Here is a 20,199-nt window from a genome sequence, read left to right on the forward strand (position 1 = left end):
TTTAAAACAACATGCTGTTTGATGACGTTTAATCAATGTTGGGTTCTGACGTTGATTTGACCATTGAATTTTGATTATTTCATATATTCTACGACAAAAATACAACTTCGGAACAAAATGCTTTTTGACAACATTTAATCCATGTCGGGTTCTGACGTTTATTTGACAATTGAAATTTGGTCATTTCCCCACCAATATTCTCCAACACAAATACAAGGATGAAAAAAGCTGCTTTTTGACTACGTTTAATCAATGTTGGGTTCTGACGTTGGTTTGACCATTGATATTGACCCAGGCTTTCTCGTTGTTCCCTTTGGGTTGAGTTTTTTTCTTGCCCCCATGTGGGATCGGAGCAGAGGATGTCATTGAGGCTTGTGCAGCCCTTTGAGACATTTGTGATTAAGGGATACATAAGTCAACTTTGATTGAATGATTGTTTGAATTAGGTCCTGGAGTTTAGCAACTCAAACACAACGTTGGAAACATGCTTTTTGACGACGTTTAATCAATGTCGGGTTCTGACGTTGATTTGACCATTGTATATTGTTCATTTCCCACCAATATTCTACAACACAAGTACAACGTTGAACTATTTCTAACAACGTTTAATCAATGTTGGGGTCTGATATTGGTTTGACCATTGATATTAGCCCAGGCTTTCTCGCAAGGGCCTAGAATTGGGTAGGGACGCTAGGGACACGTCCCTACCAATATCCAGCCGCTACTGTGTAGTCACTATCAATACAAGCGCTGCCCGTAATGTTTAGTCAATGATTATGGCACAGAAAGGGTTAAATGTCGGTCTCTGCTAGAAGTCCCGCCTCTGACCTAAATATCGCTCCCTGATTGGTTGCCGCTTTCATGCTTACTTACGTGTGATTGGCTGTCCCCGCTGTCACTCATTCTGCTTGTAAAAGCTAGCCTACATGCTAGTTGCTAGCGAGCGGACGAGAGGCAGTGCAACTCTGTGTAAGTTGTAAGTTCTAACTTGTAAGTAAGTGTAAGTTGTAAGTAAGTGTAAGTTGTCAACATGTTTGGCATTTGTTGTTCCTGGCACACGGTAGCTAGATGGATTTTAATATCAGTGCTGTGATTTACATTGTGTTTGTGTCTGTTTGCGTGCGTGTGTGCTGTAGGTTTTGAAGGATGTCAATAAAAAGAAAACTGGATATAAAATACTTCTTTAGGAGTCAAACTGTAAGTTACTTCAAGGGTGTATAGAGGCTCAACAATATATGACTCCAGTCACGCCCCTTAGAGTGCTATAATGAGCATATACCATGGACTGGAGTGATATATTGCTTTTATAAAACGGTTACAAATAAAGGCATTAGGAAATAGGAATACTCAATCAATTTAATGTAGTTTTATTCAACCAGAAATACATATTATCCAATAAAATAGCCTCACAATGGAAAAAATATTCCCACCTATCCAGACGTTAGCTCCAAATTAGCACAGCATCTCGTCTTTTCCTACACTTTTTTTCAGGTGAAAGTCAATGCTCAGTCCCCTCCCCCATTGTTAACCTTCCCCGGAGGTGAAAGTTAACCTTAAACATGTGAATTCAACTTCTTTAGTCCATTTTTTAACATCGTAAAAACATCAGCTGTCTTGTACTACGGACTGCAACAGTCCGTTGTCATGGATACATAACAACTTCCATTCATACCAGTCATGCGTGCCTGAGGCGGAGTGATAGCCTACGCTGTGATAAGGCTTTAGAATATTTAAACCACGGTTAACAGCCAATCAGCTCACTGGATTTCACCTTTCCGTTTTATTTTTGAAATTATTTTTTAGTTTCATGTATTTGTGTAGAAGTGAGCAACGGTTTGAAAATACCAATGTGGTGGAAATACAATAAAACCTCACTAGATGATCATGTGATTTTACAATGTTAAAATATAATTCATTAATATGAAGTAATATTCATTTTTAGTAAAAGCCTTTTTGCTCAGGCAGTAACTGTACCATCAAGCTCTACGGTCCATCCATCTTCTTCCGCTTATCCGAGGTCTGGTCGCGGTGGCAACAGCCTAAGCAGGGAAACCCAGACTTCCCTTTCCCCAGCCACTTCGTCTAGCTCTTCCCGGGGCATCCCGAGGCGTTCCCAGGCCAGCCGGGAGACATAGTCTTCCCAACGTGTCCTGGGTCTAAACGATGGCGAGCGCCTGGTGGCTGGGCCTGTTCCCATGGGGCCCGGCCGGGCACAGCCCGAAGAGGCAACGTGGGTCACCCCTCCAATGGGCTCACCACCCATAGCAGGGGCCATAGAGGTCGGGTGCAATGTGAGCTGGGCGGCAGCCGAAGGCAGGGCACTTGGCGGTCCGATCCTCGGCTACAGAAGCTCTATGGTCATTGTCCTTAATGTATCTGTCATGCATCAACATATTTTTTGCCAGCAGTTCATTTCTGTTACAGACCGGCGGAGGTATGTGTTTGGCTCTTTCAAATAGGAACAACCAGTGGACACTAATCTGCTTGTATTTGAGTGTTAGTGACAAACATATTTACAGTACAAAAGCAGCAATAGAAAGAAGTAGATGAAGGGAAAAATTGTGAGTGATTTAAACACATGTTGGGGAAAAGATTATTACAGTTCATTTATGTTTATTTACAATGTTGTATTGCAAGAATGTATTTCTGATGTTGTTGATGGACAGTAGCCTATGTTAATTGACAGTATGATGCACAGTTGCACTACAGCCCTACACTAAAGAGTAAAGATGAGAACTCTTCCAAGTTGTCTCCTTTGCTTTCATTTTAGTTGCTTTACCCTATAACATCTGCATGACGTGAAATTATGATTGCCAATGTAAAAAAAAGTTAACTTTCAGAGTCCTGCCTTGGAGCACTTTTGTGTCCCCACCAATCTCAAAATCAAACCTACTCCCTTGCTTTCTCGTTGTTCCCATTGGGTTGAGTTTTTTTCTTGCCCCCATGTGGGATCGGAGCAGAGGATGTCTTTGTGGCTTGTGCAGCCCTTTGAGACATTTGTGATTAAGGGCTATATAAGTCAACTTTTGATAGATGGATAGATAGATTGATTGATTGATTGAATTAGGTCCTGGAGTTGAGCAACTCAAACATAATGTTGAAACATGCTTTTTGACGACGTTTAATCAATGTTTTGGATTCTGACAATGATTTGACCATTGAATTTTGTTAATTTCCCAACCAACAATGTTGATCCAACATTAGACTTCAACGTTGGCTCAATTTACAAATACACAAAGTCAGTTTTAAAAGACATGTACGTATAATCAACGCTGTATCAATGTTTTGTGCCTACTGGGTAGTAGGGATCCGGTACTCTTTTGGCACTTACCGAATCAGTAATATGTGCTCAGTTGTAACATCAAAGAAAATAGCCTTACAACAAAAATAGAGAATACGTCGGTGCTATATAACTTTTACTTTATAGATATGAAACTTGGACAATAACTAATTCAACTGCAAAAAGACTGGAATCATTTGAGATGTGGTGTATAGGTAGAATAATAGAAGTAACTTGGAAAGAAAGAAAAAACAATGAAGATGTACTAGCAATGGCAAACCAACATAGAACCCTACAATCAAAATAATGGAAGGTAAAACATGTTCTTTGGGCACACAGTCAGACACAATCTGTTTTAAACTCAACTTGTTTAATTGGTAAATGGGTTATACTTGTTTAGCGCTTTTCTACCTTCAAGGTACGCAAAGCGCTTTGACACTACTTCCACATTCACCCATTCACACGCACATTCACACACTGATGGTGGAAGCTGCCTTGCAAGGCCCTAACCATGAACCATCAGGAGCAAGGGTGAAGTGTTTTGCTCAAGGACACAACAGGCGAGGTTGGTAGAAGGTGGGGATCGAAACAGGAACCCTCAGATTGCTGGCACGGCCACTCTCCCAACAGCACCACGCCATCCCCATGGTAACACTTTGTATGGGGAACATATTCACCATTAATTAGTTGCTTATTAACATGCAAATTAGGAACATATTGTCTCTTAACTAGTCATTATTAAGTGCTTAATAAGGCCTTATTTGGTATGGCCTTATTATAACTCTAACCCTGACACTAACCCTAACCAAATAACTCTAAATTAAGTCTTTATTACTTAGAATGTTCCCCTACTGTCCAAATAACTCTAAATTAAGTCTTTGTTACTTAGAATATAATCCCCATACTAAAGTGTTACCAAAAACATCCAACTTTTTCTTGAATTTGAAAAAAAACATTTTTTTTTTCACTAAATGGTTCGGTAAATGCGCATATGAGTGGGGTGGGGTTCGATACCTCCAACAAGGTTAAGAACCACTGTGCTAGACTATTATATATGTTATCCATAGGTTTATCTATAACCCATAAAGTAGGCAAGAATGGAGCTATTTCTCAGCGTGTGTTTATTTCAGCCCGCACGTTAATACACTGACACACAACATCCGGATTCCCATCCTGCATTGCTTCAAAACTACGGCAAGTAGTAATGTTAAAAAAAAGATAGAGAATAGAATGAGGATGGACAATTCAACCCTAAACTCACTTTTTTCCTGCAAATTACATTTTTTACAGATGCTGCCCATACCTATGCTCCTTCAAAGGCTTTGCTACTGGCTGCAAAGCATTGCACTTTCAAATACAACAATGCGTAAAGAGAAGTGTTATGTATGTGTATATGTCTGAATTCTAGCTATAAATATACTCCTCCCCCTTTAACCCCGACCCCCACACCCCTCAAGGTTGGCAAGTATGGTGCTGGACCCCAAAAACTATTATAGTGACGGAGCAAAGAGCCGCTACATTTATGCTGTATAAGATTCTGTTTAAATTAAACAGGTCCTTACGGTACTTTGTTGTTTGCCATACTAAGATATTTAAATAATTCACTTTTAGCTAGCTGGAAACTAGCAGGCCAGTCACTAGCTGGTAACTAAAGCATCTTAAATGCTAACATAAATAGAATACTTTGGTACTATTATTATTCAGATTTTGTTATGAAAAAAGGCTTATCAACCCAACATTACCAGACCTCCGAAAGCCGGAAACCCCCGTGCCCCCTCGCTGACAATCACCCTCCCAGCCAGGCCAACCTCCTGCAGTCCACCGTGTCGGGGGGATTAGCTGTGGGAGAGACTAAATGCTGGCGGGCACTGCCGGCCATAGACGGGCCAAGACCAGCTGGGGTTGGACTTGGACACGGTACCGTAGGCTTGCCGCCAATGCATGCACGTTAAGGATTTGAAAAAAGAAAAAAGACCCATAAGCCTTTTAACTCATATAAATGGGTGAAATTGTACCGAATTGTAGAAATTGTTTGTGTGACATGGATGTGTGGCCTGCAACAAGGAAGCAATACTTTATTTTCAGTTTGGTGAACAAATGTCTCTTTTTGTGACCGTGTCCACGTTTCGGGACCGACACAGTTGTTGAGTTAAGTGGCGAAATAGTTATTTCTGCTGACACATGCATCAAACCCAGTGCTTCTCAATTATTTCCTGTCACGCTCCCTCTACTAAGAAGAAAACAATGTGTTCCCTCCATCCCCCGTATAAATACTATCATTTGTCTCCAAAATTGTTTTAAGTACACCTCTGCATGTTGAATCCCTATGAACATGAAAGAAAACCAAACAAGTCTAAATAGATGTAGACCACCTTGCAAGAAAGAATAGCTTTTTTTTTAGAATCAAGACTTAGATTAAATATAGGGGTCAGTGTATGTTTTGGTACTCCAATTGTCTTTTTATAGAGGGATTTTGTTTAAAAAAAAAAAAAAAGAAAATTAATAGTTTTTTTGTTTGTTTATGAAAAGATCCATCCATCCATTTTCTACCGCTTATTCCCTTTCGGGGTCACGGGGGGCGCTGGCGCCTATCTCAGCTACAATCGGGCGGAAGGCGGGGTACACCCTGGACAAGTCGCCACCTCATCGCAGGGCCAACACAGATAGACAGACAACACTCACACTCACAGTCACACACTAGGGCCAATTTAGTGTTGCCAATCAACCTATCCCCAGGTGCATGTCTTTGGAAGTGGGAGGAAGCCGGAGTACCCGGAGGGAACCCACGCATTCACGGGGAGAACATGCAAACTCCACACAGAAAGATCCCGAGCCTGGATTTGAACCCAGGACTGCAGGACCTTTGTATTGTGAGGCAGACGCACTAACCCCTCTGCCACCGTGAAGCCCTTTATGAAAAGATAAATGACGATATTCAGTAAACAAAAACGAGAAAAAAAAACCCCACAACGGATGGTTTTTCGTAGTCCTGTCCTGCGAAAATATTTTCTTCTTTTCTGTGTAAGGATGTAAAGACACACACAAGTACTCTAATATCCTGGCTTTTATTTTGAAAATAAAGACTTCCGGTGTCGGACTACAAAAAAAAAAATCTGTTTTGGTGTGTTTTTTTACGTTTTTGCTTACTAGGGTCTACATTTTTATTTTCAAAAAGAAAGATTGCTTTGTTTTTAAATGTTTTTTTGGTGCTTTTAAAATCCCTTTATGAAAAGAAAATTGAAATACCAAAAAAAAACACGGACCCTTAGGCTTAATTAATTTTCATTATCGTAAACTGCTACTTTTTTCCTACACATGCAGTTTACAGGAGCTTTGCGGCCAATTTATGGATTTTTCTTCGCTGACGGGCAAATTTAAAAGTAAAAAAAAAAAAAAGAAGTAAATTCAATGTGAAGGTGTTTTACTGTTTGTGCTAGCTGTATAGATTGTAACATGCATCTTAGTTGTAGTTTTCAGTAACACATTTGGAAGTGTTGGTATGTAAAATCCCTAAAACGTTAGATGGCAGTAGTGTATAGCAGTGGTCCCCAACCACCGGTCCGGGGACCAATACCTGTCCGTGACGCATTTGCTACCGGACCGCAGGGAAACATTAAATAATTTATAAACGACTGAATTTTCTCCAAGTTATCTTTTGCCTGTCCCACTAGACCAGGGGTCACCAACGTGGTGCCCGCAGGCACCAGGTAGCCCGTCAGGACCAAATGAGTCGCCCGCTGGCCTGTTCTAAAAATAGCTCAAATAGCAGCACTTACCAGTGAGCTGCCTCTATTTTTTAAATTGTATTTATTTACTAACAAGCTGGTTTCGCTTTGCTCGACATTTTTAATTCTAAGAGACTCAACTCAAATAGAAATTGAAAATCCAAAAAATATTTTAAAAACTTGGTCTTCACTTGTTAAAATAAATTCATTTATTGTTTTACTTTGCTTCTTATAACTTTCAGAAAGACAATTTTAGAGAAAAAATACAACCTTAGAAATAATTTTTGGATTTTAAACACATCTTTTTACCTTTTAAATTAATTCCTCTTTTTTCCTGACAGTTTAAAATGTAAAGCCCACCAAACTTTTGGTGCCTTGTTGCCACAGAAAAGTACAGTGGAGTATGCGCAGCAGCTATGAAGGTTGCAGGCCTGTTTGGTTCAACTTATCTTGGTGAATCAACCTTTTCTGACATGAACTTCATTAAGAACAAGCACAGAACTCGCCTCACTGATGCACATCTGTAAGACTCACTCAGAGTTGCAGTGTTACAACACATTAGTTAACAGCATGCAATTACCGGCTTCCCAATAACTGACAAAGAAACAGCTAAAAGATTTGGTGTCCAGTTCAAATTGTGACATGATTTGATTAAAAATTTGAGAGTTGACTTTTGTATTTTACATGAGTTGTTTGTACAAACATGGTGCGAAGTAATTCATGATTTGTTAAAAAAATGTTAGCGGCTAGCTAGTTAAAATGGGATATTGGGATTACACAAGACATTCTTTGAAGTGACCATTTGAAAATGTTCAATTTGAAAAATGTGCACTTTGAGAATATATAAAAAGATAGTGTTGTATATTGATATTTATCTGTCTATCTATATATATATATATATATATATATATATATATATATATATATATATAGTGTGAGAAATCATTAAAATGATCAGTGTTTCCACAAAGATAAATATAATTAATTATTAATAATAACAGAGTTAAAGGTAAATTGAGCAAATTGGCTATTTCTGGCAATTTAGTTAAGTGTGTATCAAACTGGTAGCCTTTCGGAATAATCAGTACCTAAGAAGTAGCTCTTGGTTTCAAAAAGGTTGGTGACCCCTGCTCTAGACACACCAATAAGCTTGTTTATAGATGTATAATAAAACTCCTGATAGGAAGTTGCTATTTGTTATAACTTTGTGACATGATACAATGCACATCAATGAACATATGAAATACAAAAGTGACAGATTGTAGCCAATGGCTGATTTCCATCTGCATTTCATTAAAAATAAATAAACCCAGGGCTCCCACTAATTTAGCGTTATAGTGGGTTGTATTTTCCATGCATTTATTTTTGCTGTATTCATCTGGCACATGTGGAAAGCCGGTCCCTGAAAATAATGCCTACATTAAACCGATCCGGGGTGCAAAAAAGGTTGTGGACCACTGGTGTATATGTCATGGTGTTTGTTGCGCCCTAAAACATGTTAATATTATAAGTATTGCACTTATTAAGCTATGTGCATCTTTGTTGTAGTTTTCATAAATCAATTAGCTCATGTTGTGTTTGTTGCGCCCGACATAGTGTTAATACTGTAAGTATTGTACTTGTTAAGCACAAGCTGTTTGATTGTAACGTGCATCTTAGTTGTAGTTTTCATTGACAAATTTGGAGGTGTTGAAATCGCCATGCATAATCGCAAAGACATAAGATGGCAGCAGTGAATAACTCATGTTGTGTTCGTTGCACCCGACATAGTGTTAATACTGTAAGTATTGTACTTGTTAAACACCTGCTGTTTGATTGTAATGTGTATCTTAGTTGTAGTTTTCATTGACAAATTCGGAAGTGTTGAAATCGCCATGTATAATCGCAAAGACGTTAGATGGCAGTATTTTATAGCTCGTTTGTTGCGCCCACATAGTGTTAATACGGTAAGTATTGTACTTGTTAAGCACAAGTTGTTTGATTGTAACACGCATCTTAGTTATAGTTTTCATTACCTATTTTGGAGGTGTTGAAATCAGCACGTAAAAGCGCTGAAATTTTAGATGGCAGTGTATATAGTTCATGGTGTTTGTTGCGCCCTAAGGCTATTATGTCGACACTCAGCCTGATAACCCCTGACACGAATAATTATTCAGCCTAAGCCCTGTGTCAGCCACACTAAACTATCGTTTAAGGTCCCCCTCCTCGGACAATTTTTTTTACATGGGTAAGTGCGCCGTGTATTTCTTGAATCTCTGGCTCTTAGCTTTGTTTGGACCCATTGATCATTTACAAACTGAGTTCGAACAGGAAGTGACATCAGAAAGAACGCGCTACAGCCTGCTTCATAATAAAGCGGTTTTGTAACTCGGAGGTAACCACTGGAAATATGGAGGAGAGTCATCCAGACATGTTTTCTCCTTCCGTCTGTACAGATGCTCATGGAAATCACACATGAATACCTTAAGAGAACGCGATTGCAGCTATTTGAGATACAACACTTTTCAGACAGCAAGAGAACTTTGGGATGTCCGGGTCAGCTGTGATTCTACTTCCCGAAAAACTACGTCCATTTGTCAAAGAAGAGACAACGAGAATGCGGGTTCCCGTGGATGTGATTTAAAAAAAAGGTAGCGTGTGCTTTGTATTACCTGGTCGTCAAGTGAGGACTACGGAAAACGGCAAATGCTTTTAGACTGGCAAAGCAGACCGTCGCAATTATTGTCCGCTATGTGTGTTGCGGAATCAATGTCTAGGTCCAGAGTATATAAAGTCACCAAAAAGGAATGGACAATGAACGTGAAGGCAAAATAGTGAGAAGTGTCCTGACCAGATATCTAGATCCCTAGATTGATTGTTGTAAAAATGTTCTTCATCACATTGTTTACGTGTCTGATAAAGATTAGATTAATTTATGATGGCTCAAGTGTGATTCACTACAATAGGGCCCCACAGCTCACTGGATTCCAGTTAATTGAAATACCACAACACTGGATATTGTTCAGATAAGTTCAATTGAAGAACTTCCACACAAAGCAACACTGGAGGTGATAATGACGTGCGCATTTTCCGCCCATCAATCAATGTCGATGTTTATTTATATAGCCCTAAATCACAAGTGTCTCAAAGGGCTGCACAAGCCACGACAACATCCTCGGTTCGAAGCCCACATAAGGGCAAGGAAATACTCACAACTCAGTGGGATGTCAATGTGAATGACTATGAGTAACCTGGGAGAGGACCACAAATGTGGGTGACCCACTCCTCTAGGGGAGACCGGATGGAATGGACGTCGAGTGGGTCTAGCATAATATTGTGAAAGTCCAGTCCATAGTGGATCTAACATAATAGTGAAAGTCCAGTCCATAGTGGGGCCGGCAGGAGACCCTTCCCAGCGAAGATGGGTGCCCATGTGTACTAGGTCGCGGTGCGCCGGCTGACGGAGGGGGAGAGAGGGTCTTAAACAACCATTGTGTGCCTTGTGTGGACAAGAATAAGGTTAAGTGGAATTTACCCCGGTTAACCTTAGCCGGTTTAGTGTAGGAGGGGCCTAAAACGTGTTAATACTGCAAGAATTGTACTTACTGAGCACCAGTTGTTTCATTGTAACGTGCAGTTGTGGTTTCCAATAACAAATTTGGAGTTGTTGAAATGGCCTTGTGAAATGCTAAAAAATAGCATGTTAATAGCAAAGCCAATGTGTATTAGCATCAAGCTAGTGCATTGTTTTGGAAAAGTGGAGCCTGACTTCACTTACGTTGGAGTCTTTTCTGAGTCAATATCTAGGTTGGCATTGAATATTTGCAACATTGCCTGGAGGTAGTTTGGCTGAGTCTGCTCTCAGTGCCGCTGGAGTGACTGACTTGGTGTGACGTTTCATTGATTGAAACTTTTATTAGTAGATTGCACAGGACAGTACATATTCCGAACAATTGACCACTAAATGGTAACACCCGAATACGTTTTTCAACTTGTTTAAGTCGGGGTCCACGTTAATCAATTCATGGTGCAAACCAGGTGTTTGGTCGGTGTTGAAATGGCCTTGTAAAATGCTAAAAAGTAGCATGTCAATAGCAAAGCCAATGTATGTTAGCATCAAGCTAGTGCATTGTTTTGGAAAAGTGGAGCCTTCCTTTACGTTGGTGTCTTTTCTGAGTCAATATCTTGGTCGGCGTTGAACATTTGCAACATTGCCTAGAGGTAGTTTAGCTGAGTCTGCTCTCACTGCCACTAGAGTGACTGACTTGGTGCAATGTTTGATTGATTGATTGAACATTTTATTAGTAGATTGCACAGTACAGTACATATTCCGTACAATTGACCACTAAATGGTAACACCGGAATAAGTTTTTCAACTTGTTTAAGTCAGGGTCCACGTAAATCAATTCATGGTGCAAACCAGGTGTTCGGTCGGTGTTGAAATGGCCTTGTAAAATGCTAAAGAATAGCATGTCAATAGCAAATCCAATGTTTATTAGCATCAAGCTAGTGCACTGTTTTGGAAAAGTGGAGCCTGACTTCACTTAAGTTGGAGTCTTTTCTGAGTCAATATCTTGGTCGGCGTTGAACATTTGCAACATTGCCTGGAGGTAGTTTGGCTGAGTCTGCTCTCAGTGCCGCTGGAGTCACTGACTTGGTGCGACGTTTGACTGATTGATTGAACATTTTATTAGAAGATTGCACAGTACAGTACATATTCCGTACAATTGACCACTAAATGGTAACACCCTAATAAGTTTTTCAACTTGTTTAAGTCGAGGTCCACATTAATCAATTCATGGTGCAAACCAGGTGTTTGGTCGGTGTTGAAATGGTCTTGTAAAATGCTAAAAAGTAGCATGTCAATAGCAAAGCCAATGTATGTTAGCATCAAGCTAGTGCATTGTTTTGGAAAAGTGGAGCCTTCCCTTACGTTGGAGTCTTTTCTGAGTCAATATCTTGGTCGGCGTTGAACATTTGCAACATTGCCAAGAGGTAGTTGAGCTGAGTCTGCTCTCAGTGCCGCTGGAGTGACTGACTTGGTGCGATGTTTGATTGATTGATTGAACATTTTATCAGTAGATTCCACAGTACAGTACATATTCCGTACAATTGACCACTAAATGGTAACACCGGAATACGTTTTTCAACTTGTTTAAGTCGGGGTCCAAGTAAATCAATTCATGGTGCAAACCAGGTGTTTGGTCGGTGTTGAAATGGCCTTGTAAAATGCTAAAGAATAGCATGTCAATAGCAAAGCCAATGTTTATTAGCATCAAGCTAGTGCATTGTTTTGGAAAAGTGGAGCCTTCCCTTACGTTGGAGTCTTTTCTGAGTCAATATCTTGGTCGGCGTTGAACATTTGCAACATTGCCTAGAGATAGTATAGCTGAGTCTGCTCTCAGTGCTGCTGGAGTGACTGACTTGGTGCGACGTTTGACTGATTGATTGAACATTTTATTAGTAGATTTCACAGTACAGTACATATTCCGTACAATTGACCACTAAATGGTAACACCCGAATACGTTTTTCAACTTGTTTAAGTCGGGATCCACGTTAATCAATTCATGGTGCAAACCAGGTGTTTGGTCGGTGTTGAAATTGCCTTGTAAAATGCCTAAAAGTAGCATGTCAATAGCAAAGCCAATGTTTATTAGCATCAAGCTAGTGCACTGTTTTGGAAAAGTGGAGCCTCACTTCACTTACGTTGGAGTCTTTTCTGAGTCAATATCTTGGTCGGCGTTGAAAATTTGCAACATTGCCTGGAGGTAGTTTGGCTGAGTCTGCTTTCAGTGCCGCTGGAGTGACTGACTTGGTGCGACATTTGATTGATTGATCGAACATTTTATTAGTAGATTGCACAGCAGTACATACTCCGTACAATTGACCACTAAATGGTAACACCCAAATTCGTTTTTCAACTTGTTTAAAGGCCTACTGAAACCCACTACTACCGACCACGCTGTCTGATAGTTTATATATCATTGATGAAATATTAACATTGCAACACATGCCAATACGGCTTTTTTGGTTTACTAAATTACAATTTTAAATCTCCCAGGAGTTTCTTGTTGAAAACGTCGTGTAATGATGACGTGTACGCGTGACGTCACGAACTGTTAGGAAATATTAGCGTTGCACCACACAGAGTTAAAAGTCGTCTGCTTTAACCGCATAATTACACAGTATTTTGCACATCTGTGTTGCTGAATGTTTTGCAATTTGTTCATTTAATAATGGAGACTATAAAGAACAATGCTGTTGGTGGAAAGGGGTGGATTGCAGCTGTCTTTAGCACCGAAACACAGCCGGTGTTTCTTTGTTTGTTGTGCAGCAGAGCGGTCAAGCGAAAATGTTTTCTCTACGTCAACCAGCATGTTTTTGGATAGGGAAATTGTGATATTTATTTTACTGGATAAATTATTGGATTATTTGTCGTCCTGCAGCAGCTGTTTAAAAGCTTTGCTCCTCGGCTTTTCTCTGAGACACTGCGTGTTCACCGCAGCCATCCGACCTCGAGGTATGACTTTAAAATCTCACTAAAACACTATTAAAACAATAAGCAGATAAGGGATCTTCCAGAATGATCCTAGTAAATGTGTTTAATTACATCTGAAACGCTCACACTGCCGCCGCCCGGAGCCTTCGCTTTTTTTTCTTTTTTTCTAGTCCTTCACTATCAATATCCTAATTCACAAATCTTTCATCCTCGCTCAAATTAATAGGGAAATTGTCGCTTTCTCGGTCCGAATTGCTCTTACTGCTGGTGGCTCCCGTTACAAACAATGTGAATATGTGTGGAGCCCTGCAAAACTAGTGACGTCACGCGCACATACTTCCGGTGCAGGCAGGGCTTTTCTATTAGCTACCAAAAGTTGCGAACTTTATCGTGGATGTTCTCTACTAAATCCTTTCAGCAAAAATATGGCAGTATCGCGAAATGATCAAGTGTGACACATAAAATGGACCTGCTATCCCAGTTTAAATAAGAAAATCTAATGTCAGTAGGCCTTTAATCAATTTATGGTGCAAACCAGGTGTTTGATCGGTGCCGGATTTGTCCGTAGAAGCAATCCGGCTCCTAAGGTGAGAACGTGTCGGTGTCATAACAAATGAACGTGTTCAATCCTACACATGTTCCATCAATTTGTCTTGCCGGTGTGGTTTTAAAAAGTCAAACCTCGGCGGAGCGTCTTGAATTCACCGCGGGAGTCAAACAGCGGCGAGGAAAAAGCAACGAGTGCGCGGCGCGTTCTTGACAAGCTTTATGTCGCCGACAAATGAGTGCCAGGCTTATTATGGACTGCGGAGCGACTCGGCGGCACGCAGTCGAGGCAAAGAGCAGCCTTGATTTAAATGTCACTGCATGGTGGTGGCGGTGTTGCCATGGGAACGCTGGCTGTCTTGCCTTGTTGATTCTCCCTCACACAGCCATCAGATAAATAGGCTTGTATTTGTCCTGCCCCTAAAAGGCTCAGCAGGAGGTATTTGTTGAAAAAGAAGCGCAGAGTGAGAGCAACGGCAGACAGAATAAATATGTTTCCTCCCCGTGGGGGTGACGCAATGCTTAATTGCGTCTGTTTTTCTTTTTTTTTTTTTTTGGTCGCCAAATGTTAGCAAGACAGAATGCGGGGGCCGGGAAATTGCAAAGGGCACACGCGCACAAACCGCTTGTTTTGACCTCTTGGCGCTGAGCCGTCGTCGGGGGCAACGGGAGGACACGACGGAGTGCGGAGGGAGCTGACCTTTGGTGGATGGTCTCGACACCTGCAGGCCACGGTGACTCACTCCCAACCCCAAACCCCGCCCGCCCCCCCGACAAGGACTCGTACTGTACGCTGTCTTGACCAGGCTGGAGTCGGGCGGTTGTTCGCAGCAGCTGGCGAACAGGAAGGGGAGGAGTCACATGTGGTCGAAGCGAGCGATGACCAGTGTACTAAAAATCCACTTGTAAAAAGAAACTTATCATAGTTACTTGTTACTTTAACAAAATATAATTTAAATACTGATGAAATTACTCTTTAGTAAATGTAATTAATTACTAGGTAATTATTTACATTACTTTGTAAAAAAAAAAATATATATATATATCCAGCACAGTGTTTTTCAACTTTTTTTTTGAGCCAATGCACATTTATTTAATAATCCTCTTAAGGCCCAACCTGTTTGTTTTCATGCTTCTTTTTTTTTATTTCTCTTTGCTATTTGCAAAGAAAAAAAAAATTACTCTGCCCTCCATGTTGAAACTGCTCCCACAGTGTTTTAAGTCTCGTCTTAAGACCCACTTCTATTCTTTGGCTTTTAACACTACGTGAGTTGTGTGGTCCTCTGTGTTTTTTTTTTTGTTGTTTTTCATTTTGATTTCTATTTATTGTTTTAATTGGTTTTACCCTTTAAAATCGTTTTTAATCATATTTATGTATTTATTATTTTTATATATATTTTTTTAGTCATTGGTGGAGCTAAGGATATTTGAATATTGTTTTTAATATTGTTATTCAGCACTTTGGAAACATTTATGTTGTTTAAATGTGCTATACAAATAAAGTGGATTGGATTGGATTGATTTGTGCTTATTAGACCCTAATTAGAATAAAAACCAATAATCACCTTTTGATATGATGTACTTAGTCCATAAGTAACCAAACATGTACTTCATGTTTAGTGACATCCATCCATCCATTTTCTACCGTTTGTCCCTTTTTTTGGGGTGGTGGGGGGTGCTGGAGCCTATCTCAGCTGCATTCTGGCGGAAGGCAGTATACACCCTGGATAAGTCGCCACCTCATCACAGGGCCTGTTTAGTGACATGATAATTCTTATTTTTACACTTTTTTTGGGTCCAAATTCCATTGTATGTTATACTCTTCTGACACCGCCAGATGGCAGTATAAGTGTCCACATAAGCACATAAGACCTCAATTCAGTAGCGTACACAATTTTGGAAATAAGAGCTAGAAGGTGCTGTCCACGCATGTGGCCAACTAAGCCTTTAAAGAAAACACGGAGGCACACCACCAGCACAAAACATTAAAAAATGAAACGCCACCATGTAGTTGTGATTTATTTTGAGTTTGTTGTTGTTTTCCTGTGTGTAGTGTTATAGTTCTTGTCTTACGCTGTTATTTTGGTGACTTTTCCTGTTTTGATGGTGTTGCAGCTTCTCGCCTTCCTTGAGTGCTATTGCCTCACCTGCTTTTTATACGTAAACAAGACTATTTAAGTTGTGCGGACACTTTCCTTCTTTGTGGGGACTTTGTTGATTGCCATGTCATGTACGGATGTACTTTGTGGACACCACATACTGTGGACTCCACATGCTGTAAGTCTTTGCTGTCGTCCAGCATTCTCTTTTTCTTTACTTTGTAGCCAGTTCAGTTTTACTTTCGTATTGCATACCCACCCCTATGTTTCATTGCCTTTTCATTTCCGTTTTGTTCATTTTTGGTATAAGTGTTGCATACTTTTTACCTGCACGCCGTCTCCCGCTGTGCTCTGCATATTGGGATCACGACAAACCATCTTGGACGCGTTCCGACTTATACAAAGCATTGAAATAACCTGCTACCACCAACTTATTGAGTTTTACAAGGTTACCCTGCTGAACTCTACATAGCACAGACTCTAGACAACTGCACATTATTTGCAGATTATAATAATTGATTTGCAAATATTTTTTAGACCAATTAGGTGAAGTTGCATAATTTCACACGGCACACCAAACAATATCTCACGGCACACTGTGCCGGGGCACAGTGGTTAAAAAAACTGATCTAGCAGATGCAGTTGCAGAGATGTTTATGTGGGATCTTTTAAAAATGTGGGGCCAGTTGCGTAGCCAGCTCTTTTGAACCTTTTCACCGGAATGTGGTACCTCTGCTTAATAACGAGATTGAATGTGCTTCAATGGCTGTCATATCTTCTTGTCAACAAACGGGGTATTGTTTGGATGGCAAGTTTGTTCAATGATTTGTTCAATGTTCCCATTATGTGCATATGTTTTTGTCTGTTGTGTCACAGTCTGATAAAGTTGAAGTTAAAGGCCTACTGAAACCCACTACTACCCACCACGCAAGACGTCACGGGTTTTTAGAAAATATGAGCTCTGCGCACACACACAGCTAAAAGTCGTCTGCTTTAACGGCATATTTACACAGTATTTTGGACATCTGTGTTGCTGAATCTTGTGCAATTTGTTTAATTAATATTGGAGAAGTCAAAGTAGAAAGATGGAGTTGGGAAGCTTTAGCCCTTTGCCACACAAACACACGGTGATTCCTTGTTTAAAATTCCTGGAGGTGAAACTTTACTATGGATCAGAGCACCGTCAAGCGAACATGAATCACGACGGAATGTCAACCAGCAGGTTTCGGTGAGAAAATTGTGGTAAAAAGTCGCTGATCAGCTGAGCTTGTGCCGTCCATAGATGCCGTCGACTCCCCTGAAACATTGGCAACAAGACACCCGTGGAGACACACCTCCGACTATCAGGTACTGTTAAACTCACTAAAACACTAGCAACACATTAGAAAGATAATGGTTTTCATGGAATTATCCTAGTAAATGTGTCTAAAAACATCTGAATCCGTCCCAATGCAATCGCGTTTTTTTTTAACTTTTTTTTTCACTTTTTTTTTTTTTTTCTAGTTTGTCGCTGTCAATATCCTCAAACACAAATGTTTCATCCTCGCTCAAATTAATGGGGAAATTGTCATTTTCTCGGTCCGAATAGCTCTTTTTGTTGGAGGCTCCCATTAAAATCAATGTGAATATGTGAGCAGCCCCCACACTTGTGACATCATCGTCTGCGACTTCCGGTAAAGGCAATGCTTTTTTATCGGCACCAAAAGTTGCGAACTTTATCGTGGATGTTCTCTACTAAATCCTTTCAGCAAAAATATGGCAATATCGCGAAATGATCAAGTATGACACATAGAATGGACCTGCTATCCCCGTTTAAATAAGAACACCTAATTTCAGTAGGCCTTTAAATACCACTGATAGTCACACACACACAAGGCGTGGTAAAATTACTCAATGCATTTGACCCATCCCCTTGTTCCACCTGCTTTGAGGTGAGGGGAGCAGTGAGCAGCAGCGGTGGCCGCGCTCTGGAAGCATTTCGGTGATTTAACCCCCAATTTCTACCCTTGATGTTGAGTGCCAAGCAGGGAGGTAATGGGTCACATTTTTATAGTATTTGGTATGACTCGGCCGGGGTTTGAACTCACGACCTACCAATCTCAGTGCGGACAGTCTTACCCTTTGACATCCCGTTCAAAATATATTTCCTGCACTTAAGACGCCGTCTTGTTGTTGACATAAAACCACATCAAATGTAGTGTGCCATGTTACATTGAGTAATTAATTAATTAACTAGCATATTTTTCGGACTATAAGTCACAGTTTTTTTCATAGTTTGGCCGAGGGTGCGACATATACTCCGGAGCCACTTATTTGTGAAATTATTAACGCATTATCGTAAAATACCAAATAATATTATTTATCTCTTTCGCGGAAGAGACGAAGAAAATGTCAGCAATCGTCACACACACGTCAACCAATAAGAATTCGGCGGGGGAGGGTCATGGCAGAAGTGCATTGTGGGTCATGGAATGCTAACTGCTATATGCTTTATGCTACTGCCATAGCTTCTAAAATGGATCATTTCATCGTTGGCGGTAATTTATAAAAACTGAGAAGGGCGGAACAAAAATTAGACCAAAAAGGAAATCAAGTACTGCAGATTACAAGGTGGACGTAGTGAAATATGCAGCAGAAAACGACAAGAGGAAGCGGCGCATACCTTTGGAGTTGGCAGAGTTGTTTAGAAGCGATATCAAGGAAGAAGATTTCATCGGATTTATCGATTTAAGAGTGACAGATTGTTACGTAAACGTATAGCATGTTCTATATGTTATAGTTATTTGAATGACTCTTACCATAATATGTTACGTTAACATACCAGGCACCTTCTCAGTTGGTTATTTATGAGTCATATAACACACACTTATTCAGTCTGTTGTTCACTATTCTTTATTTATTTTAAGTTGCCTTTCAAATATTTATTCTTGGTGTTGGATTTTATCAAATAAATTTCCCCCAAAAATGTGACTTATACTCCAGTACGACGTATACATGTTTTTTTCCTTCTTTATTACGCATTTTCGGCCGGTGCGACGTATACTCCGGAGCGATTTATAATCCGAAAAATACATGAAATGTAGTTATATTACTCGTAACTAGTAAAAGTAATGTGTAAATTAAGGTATGGCACAGTCACCTTTGAACCGATACGGTACCTGGGAATGGATACCGGTGCTCGACGGTACCACTTTTCGTTACTTTGGTGTGTTAATGTTTTTTTTGATCTAACATTTAATAGTGAGCTGATTATGGTACCTGTTGTAAAGGGAATATTGTCCCTCCTTATGGCAGAATACAGACATCTTGGAAACAGTTAGTTCTGCTCGAAGAACATAAACAATAAATGCACCCTGCGCTTCCTTACACAAATATGTTATTACTGGTGTCATAAAGTACCAGCCTGTGCAGAGAGGGAAGGAGGAGAAATCGGATGTGCTCGACACATGCGTCAAGTTAACTGTCGGTTTCGATTGACGCCAGGGCGGTCACAACGAAGGAGGAAAAGAACATTACAGACAAGGGACCATATTAAAGACTGCTCCGACCTGCAGATAGGTCGGTTCTCTCACCAGCGCTGATATCACAATTGTTGGTAGGATAAATAATTAAACTTCAATTTCCGTCACCTTTCAGACAGCATTAGAACAAACATATGGTCCGAATACTGTGCTGTCCAGTTGTTCTATCTTGTTTTCTTATAACATTTGAGTCTCATTTGCAATGCAGTTGCACTTCCAAGACCCTAGATGGCAGCACTGTATAGACAACCTATGTAATGTTTAACTAGGAGGTAGCTTTTTTTCAAGAAGATGAATGGGTTATGTTGCGCCCTACAAAGTGTTTATGTTCTAAGTATATGTATAGTAGTCAAACAGCTGGTGCGTGATAAGTACAATACTTACTGCATCAGCACTTTGTAAGGCTCAACAGAAAAAAACGCAATAAACCAGTGGTGTCAATCCGACCCGCATGATGAATTTTCCAAGTATAAAAATTTGCTGCTTTCTTGTTCTTTATGTGACGAACTGCTGTTCTAAATGTGTCCCCTGGATGTCAAAATAGCAAAT

At 40.2% G+C, this 20,199-nt stretch overlaps 1 long non-coding RNA gene across 1 annotated transcript in view; it reads left to right on the top strand.

Annotated features, from left to right (window-relative positions):
• Positions 1-17,480, top strand: part of LOC133542363 (uncharacterized) — an 84,441-nt gene extending 66,961 nt beyond the window's left edge. The window contains exon 4 of the long non-coding RNA XR_009804137.1: positions 17,412-17,480. This is a non-coding gene — a long non-coding RNA (uncharacterized LOC133542363). The remainder of the gene's footprint in view (positions 1-17,411) is intronic.
• Positions 17,481-20,199: the final 2,719 nt, after the last annotated feature.

This window comes from Nerophis ophidion, linkage group LG24, assembly GCF_033978795.1.
Source record: "Nerophis ophidion isolate RoL-2023_Sa linkage group LG24, RoL_Noph_v1.0, whole genome shotgun sequence".
Lineage (NCBI taxonomy): Eukaryota > Metazoa > Chordata > Actinopteri > Syngnathiformes > Syngnathidae > Nerophis > Nerophis ophidion.